Source organism: Cololabis saira, unplaced genomic scaffold (assembly GCF_033807715.1).
Source record: "Cololabis saira isolate AMF1-May2022 unplaced genomic scaffold, fColSai1.1 scf455, whole genome shotgun sequence".
Classification (NCBI taxonomy): domain Eukaryota; kingdom Metazoa; phylum Chordata; class Actinopteri; order Beloniformes; family Belonidae; genus Cololabis; species Cololabis saira.
In genome coordinates this window covers 1-7,419 of record NW_026906619.1, presented here as the reverse complement: position 1 = coordinate 7,419, position 7,419 = coordinate 1, and the positions used below count along the sequence as shown (strand labels likewise).

The 7,419-nt window shown below is 46.7% G+C and overlaps 8 non-coding genes across 8 annotated transcripts; 2 read left to right on the top strand and 6 right to left on the bottom strand.

The window, feature by feature from the left end:
• Positions 1-430: 430 nt before the first annotated feature.
• trnas-uga (transfer RNA serine (anticodon UGA)) lies at positions 431-512 on the bottom strand. Its single transcript has one exon. It is a non-coding gene; the product is annotated as a tRNA-Ser (tRNA).
• Positions 513-664: 152 nt separating this feature from the next.
• trnas-cga (transfer RNA serine (anticodon CGA)) lies at positions 665-746 on the bottom strand. Its single transcript has one exon. It is a non-coding gene; the product is annotated as a tRNA-Ser (tRNA).
• Positions 747-1,024: 278 nt separating this feature from the next.
• trnay-gua (transfer RNA tyrosine (anticodon GUA)) lies at positions 1,025-1,113 on the top strand. The gene is given in 2 exon segments: positions 1,025-1,061; positions 1,078-1,113. It is a non-coding gene; the product is annotated as a tRNA-Tyr (tRNA).
• Positions 1,114-2,063: 950 nt separating this feature from the next.
• On the top strand, positions 2,064-2,152 carry trnay-gua (transfer RNA tyrosine (anticodon GUA)). Its single transcript is given in 2 exon segments — positions 2,064-2,100; positions 2,117-2,152. It is a non-coding gene; the product is annotated as a tRNA-Tyr (tRNA).
• Positions 2,153-3,284: 1,132 nt separating this feature from the next.
• Positions 3,285-3,366, bottom strand: trnas-uga (transfer RNA serine (anticodon UGA)). The gene has a single exon. It is a non-coding gene; the product is annotated as a tRNA-Ser (tRNA).
• Positions 3,367-4,690: 1,324 nt separating this feature from the next.
• trnae-uuc (transfer RNA glutamic acid (anticodon UUC)) lies at positions 4,691-4,762 on the bottom strand. Its single transcript has one exon. It is a non-coding gene; the product is annotated as a tRNA-Glu (tRNA).
• A 282-nt stretch (positions 4,763-5,044) lies between these two features.
• Positions 5,045-5,126, bottom strand: trnas-cga (transfer RNA serine (anticodon CGA)). Its single transcript has one exon. It is a non-coding gene; the product is annotated as a tRNA-Ser (tRNA).
• Positions 5,127-6,053: 927 nt separating this feature from the next.
• trnak-cuu (transfer RNA lysine (anticodon CUU)) lies at positions 6,054-6,126 on the bottom strand. The gene has a single exon. It is a non-coding gene; the product is annotated as a tRNA-Lys (tRNA).
• Positions 6,127-7,419: the final 1,293 nt, after the last annotated feature.

The following is a 7,419-nucleotide window of genomic DNA, read 5'->3' as shown; positions in this document are numbered from 1 at the left end:
GCTGTGGATCCGTAGGGGGGATCTGTGGTGCGCTACTTGGACACAAGCCGGGGATTGATCACCCCCGGCTGCGGGAGAAATAGACATTTCTTCCCTGACCGGGAATTGAACACGGACCGTGGTGGTGAAAGCACCAAATCCTAGCCATTAGACCATCAGGGACACATGTGACATCATGACAACTTCACTGCAATTTCACTGCATCGCCAGTGAGTGTGGCCAACAGAAAAAACTTTACAAATGTGCATACGCCAGAATTGATCGGTGCATGAAGCACCACAACTTTCTACATTCATGTCACTTTCTGAACATCAGACCGTGCGCGTACAGACATTTTGTAAATGAGGCCCCTGATGGATGAGTTATAAATCACAGTCTTGTCTGAGGTGAAGACATCATACATTTAACAAGCCTTTTGTTCCCCATTAAGCGTTGTTGGCAGGATTTGAACCTGCACGGGTAATACCCAATGGATTTCAAGTCCATCGCCTTAACCACTCGGCCACAACAACCACTCTAAAAGGTGTGAATCTGCACACCTTTTAGTCATTTTAGTCATAATTACAAATTCTTACATGTTATCGTCGTCAACGGCAAATCAATGAAATTATTTCACCTAACCCTGGAATGTCATCAGACATGTGATGTCACATGTCTCATGTCTCATTGTTGGCAGGATTTCAACCTGCACGGGTAATCCCCAACGGATTTCGAGTGCATCGCCTTAACCACTCGGCCACAACAACCACTCCAAAATGTGTGAATTTGCACCAATCTGATCATAGCGGGCACCACTTCCAAACCAAATAGGTTCCGTCTTGTTTTCATGAAGCTTCATCCATTTTCACACCATTCACACTTCAATTGATTGGGGTGGGGGAAGGGGGTGCTACGGCCCAGGCACTTAGCCAAGGACAATGGACTCTGCCAGTGGTAAGGACCCGGCAAGGGAGACAATAATTAATTTAAAATGTTTCCTTTTCCCAGTTTAAGGCCTTGGTAGAAGAATACACGAGTCATGGAGCCTTCGATAGCTCAGTTGGTAGAGCGGAGGACTGTAGAACCAGTAAAACAGGTATCATTAGGTCGCTGGTTCAACTCCGGCTCGAAGGACTGGCTTTATTTTTCATCTGCCCAGAGCGGGATTCTATTTCACTGCTGTACCCAGCTATGGCTCTGCCATCTACTGTGGATGTGACATCTGAGTCGTTGCAACACGTGTGTTTCCACATGTTTCCACATGTTACCATAAAAGAGGGCTAGTGGCGCAATGGATAATGCGTCTGAGTACGGATCAGAAGATTCTAGGTTCAACTCCTGGCTAGCTCAAAAAATCCTAATCTTTATTATTATCCCAGTCACAACCTTGGTAGTGTACACGTTTCTTCTTCTCTGTCATTTATTTATTTACTTGCTTTTTTCATTTGTCTCTGTGTATGCCCGGAAACGTACACTTCAAAGGTGCCGCAGGATAGGCCGTCTTCCATAATGTTTCCAAAGCTGCCCCCGGCTCACGCATTATTTTTGTCTTTCATGGGACCTCTTTTATTCAATCTATTTAATCTCATTAGAGGCAAATGCCCTTACCTGACGACAGGGGCGCCACACCTCCACACACACTTCTTCCAACCTCACACCGTGTAAACTGACATAACTGCAGAAACCGAGCACATATCTAAAGCTGGGTACATGTATCCTTTCAAGCTGTGATCGTATAGTGGTGAGTACTCTGCGTTGTGGCTGCAGCAACCCCGGTTCGAATCCGGGTCACAGCACCCCTGTGGCAGCCAGAGAGCTTCTCAAACTTTTGGAAAAAGAAAGAAAAAGGTGCCACGGCCACAACAAAATCCACTAGGGATCAGATTTTCACACCATTCACACTTCAATTGATTGGGGTGGGGGAAGGGGGTGCTACGGCCCAGGCACTTAGCCAAGGACAATGGACTCTGCCAGTGGTAAGGACCCGGCAAGGGAGACAATAATTAATTTAAAATGTTTCCTTTTCCCAGTTTAAGGCCTTGGTAGAAGAATACACGAGTCATGGAGTTGTCAACATGCATCCTCCTTCGATAGCTCAGTTGGTAGAGCGGAGGACTGTAGAACCAGTAAAACAGGTATCCTTAGGTCGCTGGTTCAACTCCGGCTCGAAGGACTGGCTTTATTTTTCATCTGCCCAGAGCGGGATTCTATTTCACTGCTGTACCCAGCTATGGCTCTGCCATCTACTGTGGATGTGACATCTGAGTCGTTGCAACACGTGTGTTTCCACATGTTTCCACATGTTACCATAAAAGAGGGCTAGTGGTGCAATGGATAATGCGTCTGAGTACGGATCAGAAGATTCTAGGTTCAACTCCTGGCTAGCTCAAAAAATCCTAATCTTTATTATTATCCCAGTCACAACCTTGGTAGTGTACACGTTTCTTCTTCTCTGTCATTTATTTATTTACTTGCTTTTTTCATTTGTCTCTGTGTATGCCCGGAAACGTACACTTCAAAGGTGCCGCAGGATAGGCCGTCTTCCATAATGTTTCCGAAGCTGCCCCAGGCTCACGCATTATTTTTGTCTTTCATGGGACCTCTTTTATTCATTCTCTTCCTTCCTCATATCTCATTAGAGGCAAATGCCCTTACCTGACGACAGGGGGGGTGCTACGGCCCAGACACTTAGCCAAGGACAATGGACTCTGCCAGTGGTAAGGACCCGGCAAGGGAGACAATAATTAATTTAAAATGTTTCCTTTTCCCAGTTTAAGGCCTTGGTAGAAGAATACACGAGTCATGGAGCTGTCAACATGCATCCTCCTTCGATAGTTCAGTTGGTAGAGCGGAGTACTGTAGAACCAGCAAAATGTCGCTAGTTCAACTCCGGCTCGAAGGACTGCTGTTAGTTTCCATGTGCCCAGTGCGGGACTCTATTTCATCACTGTACTCGGCTTTGGCCATTTGGTAACGTGCACATGTTATCCTCGTCATCGGCAAATCAATTACATGCATCAGATACGTAGTCATAATTACAAATTCTTACATGTTATCGTCGTCAAGGGCAAATCAATGAAATTATTTCACCTAACCCTGGAATGTCATCAGACATGTGATGTCATTGATGATGTCACCAGTCTCAGCCAGTAAAATCTGTCTTGTTTTCATGTCACTTTCTGAACATCAGACCGTGCGCGTACAGACATTTTGTAAATGAGGCCCCTGATGGATGAGTTATAAATCACAGTCTTGTCTGAGGTATAGACATCGTACATTTAACAAGCCTTTTGTTCCCCATTAAGCGTTGTTGGCAGGATTTGAACCTGCGCGGGTAATCCCCAATGGATTTCAAGTCCATCGCCTTAACCACTCGGCCACAACAACCACTCTAAAAGGTGTGAATCTGCACACCTTTTAGTCATTTTAGTCATAATTACAAATTCTTACATGTTATCGTCGTCAACAGCAAATCAATGAAATTATTTCACCTAACCCTGGAATGTCATCAGACATGTGATGTCACATGTCTCATGTCTCATTGTTGGCAGGATTTCAACCTGCACGGGTAATCCCCAACGGATTTCGAGTGCATCGCCTTAACCACTCGTTAGCTGATTTCGAGTGCATCGCCTTAACCACTCGTTAGCTGATCATAGCGGGCACCACTTCCAAACCAAATAACTTCCGTCTTGTTTTCATGAAGCTTCATCCATGTTTCAAAGTCCCTGAGACAGTCCATCAAGGGGTTCAGTGGGTTACTATGATGCAGAGAAAAATAGATGTAAAATATATGAGATGTTCTACACTTGGAGCTTTGTTCATTTATTTATTTTTAATAACAAGGGGCGTGGACAAGGTGGGAGCATGCAGAACCTCGCAAACTCACCTGGGAAGAACTCTGGAGAGCTGAACCTCTGCGCACAAAGTTCCTCATTCAATCAGTGTACGACGTCCTCCCAAGCCCGGCCAACCTGCACACCTGGGGCCTGGCAGATACGCCTGAGTGCAAGTTGTGCCAGAGGAGGGGCACCATGGAGCACATTCTGAGCTGCTGCCCAACGGCGTTAGGAGAGGGGCGGTATCGCTGGCGCCACGACCAAGTTCTAAAATCCTTGGCGGATTCCATCTGCACAGCGATACAGAACAGCAAGACCCAGGTCGCCCCGAAGCAGTCAATCACGTTTGTTTAGAGCTGGGCAGAATGCAAAACACCAGCCAAACTCCGCAGGAGGACTCTTCGCTACCGCTCGTGACTGGCAGCTCCAAGTTGACCTGGGAAGGAAACTCAAGTTCCCAGCTAGCATAGCTGCCACTTCACTCCCCCCAGATATGGTATTAACTTTGGAGTCCACCAAGCAAGTGGTCCTGCTGGAACTGACTGTCCCCTTGGAGGGCCGGATTGGTGAGGCCAATGAGCGCAAGAGGGCCAAATACTCTGAGCTCACCATCGAGTGCCGGAGCAATGGCTGGAGAGCCCGCTGCGAGCCAGTTGAAATTGAGTGCAGAGGTTTCGCAGGACATTCACTCCAGAGAGTGCTCAAACTCCTTGGAGTTACAGGACTGCAGTTGAGGAGAGCCACCAAGAAAATCCTCGAGGCCACAGAAAAGGCCTCGCGGTGCTGTGGATCCGTAGGGGGGATCTGTGGTGCGCTACTTGGACACAAGCCGGGGATTGATCACCCCCGGCTGGGGGAGAAATAGACATTTCTTCCCTGACCGGGAATTGAACCCGGACCGTGGTGGTGAAAGCACCAAATCCTAGCCATTAGACCATCAGGGACACATGTGGCATCATGACAACTTCACTGCAACTTCACTGCACCGCGAGTGTCGCCAACAGAAAAAACTTTACAAATGTGCATACGCCAGCATTGATCGGTGCATGAAGCACCACAACTTTCTACATTCAAGTCACTTTCTGAACATCAGACCGTGCGCGTACAGACATTTTTTGTGCACTGCACTCTTTGTAAATGAGGCCCCTGATGGATGAGTTATAAATCACAGTCTTGTCTGAGGTTAAGACATTGTACATTTAACAAGCCTTTTGTTCCCCATTAAGCGTTGTTGGCAGGATTTCAACCTGCGCGGGGAATCCCCAATGGATTTCGAGTCCATCGCCTTAACCACTCTGCCACAACAACCACTCTAAAAGGTGTGAATCTGCAGAATCAGATGAATAAATGCAATTCCTTTTATTTAAAGATTGATCCTGCTTTCTTCAAGGCAGGTGATTGTGCAGACTTGCATAATTCCATGAACATATCAAAGTTTTCTGTTGCAGCAAAAGTTTGTCTGGTTGGTGAACTCGTGAGGATGGAAAAAACAAAACTGAAAACCCCGGTTTGAATCCGGGTCACAGCACCCCTGTGGCAGCCAGAGAGCTTCTCAAACTTTTGGAAAAAGAAAGAAAAAGGTGCCACGGCCACAACAAAATCCACTAGGGTGTTTGGATCAGATTTTCACACCATTCACACTTCAATTGATTGGGGTGGGGAAAGGGGGTGCTACGGCCCAGGCACTTAGCCAAGGACAATGTACTCTGCCAGTGGTAAGGACCCGGCAAGGGAGACCTCATTTAAAATGTTTCCTTTTCCTAGTTTCAGGCCTTGGTAGAAGAATACACAAGTCATGGAGCTGTCAACATGCACCCTCCTTCGATAGTTCAGTTGGTAGAGCGGAGTACTGTAGAACCAGCAAAATGTCGCTAGTTCAACTCCGGCTCGAAGGACTGCTGTTAGTTTCCATGTGCCCAGTGCGGGACTCTATTTCATCACTGTACTCGGCTTTGGCCATTTGGTAACGTGCACATGTTATCCTCGTCATCGGCAAATCAATTACATGCATCAGATACGTAGTCATAATTACAAATTCTTACATGTTATCGTCGTCAACGGCAAATCAATGAAATTATTTCACCTAACCCTGGAATGTCATCAGACATGTGATGTCATTGATGATGTCACCAGTCTCAGCCAGTAAAATCCATCACAGCAGTGGAGGTGATTCCTTTCTGCTCACCTTCAACCTGGACTCTACACTTCAAACAAACTTCATAAATGTGACTTCAGCGCCCAACGTGGGGCTCGAACCCACGACCCTGAGATTAAGAGTCTCATGCTCTACCGACTGAGCTAGCCGGGCTTCAGTTGCTGGTAAATAAGAACAATAATCGAAAAGTGTCTGTAATGTGAGGTTTTATCAGCGTTTTAGAGAAACCAGTTTTCCGTCTGGACTCCTCTGGACTGTAGAACCAGTAAAACAGGTATCCTTAGGTCGCTGGTTCAACTCCGGCTCGAAGGACTGGCTTTATTTTTCATCTGCCCAGAGCGGGATTCTATTTCACTGCTGTACCCGGCTATGGCTCTGCCATCTACTGTGGATGGGACATCTGAGTCGTTGCAACACGTGTGTTTCCACATGTTTCCACATGTTACCCTAAAAGAGGGCTAGTGGCGCAATGGATAACGCATCTGAGTACGGATCAGAAGATTCTAGGTTCAACTCCTGGTTAGCTCAAAAAATCCTAATCTCTAATATTATCCCAGTCACAACCTTGGTAGTGTACACGTTTCTTCTTCTCTGTCATTTATTTATTTACTTGCTTTTTTCATTTGTCTCTGTGTATGCCCGGAAACGTACACTTCAAAGGTGCCGCAGGATAGGCCGTCTTCCATAATGTTTCCAAAGCTGCCCCCGGCTCACGCATTATTTTTGTCTTTCATGGGACCTCTTTTATTCATTCTCTTCCTTCCTCATATCTCATTAGAGGCAAATGCCCTTACCTGACGACAGGGGCGCCACACCTCCACACACACTTCTTCCAACCTCACACCGTGTAAACTGACATAACTGCAGAAACCGAGCACATATCTAAAGCTGGGTACATGTATCCTTTCAAGCTGTGATCGTATAGTGGTGAGTACTCTGCGTTGTGGCCGCAGCAACCCCGGATCGAATCCGGGTCACAGCACCCCTGTGGCAGCCAGAGAGCTTCTCAAACTTTTGGAAAAAGAAAGAAAAAGGTGCCACGGCCACAACAAAATCCACCAGGGTGTTTGGATCAGATTTTCACACCATTCACACTTCAATTGATTGGGGTGGGGAAAGGGGGTGCTACGGCCCAGGCACTTAGCCAAGGACAATGGACTCTGCCAGTGGTAAGGACCCAGCAACGGGCGCATAAAGGAGACAATAATTCATTTAAAATGTTTCCTTTTCCTAGTTTCAGGCCTTGGTAGAAGAATACACAAGTCATGGAGCTGTCAACATGCACCCTCCTTTGATAGTTCAGTTGGTAGAGCGGAGTACTGTAGAACCAGCAAAATGTCGCTAGTTCAACTCCGGCTCGAAGGACTGCTGTTAGTTTCCATGTGCCCAGTGCGGGACTCTATTTCATCACTGTACTCGGCTTTGGCCATTTGGTAACGTGCACAT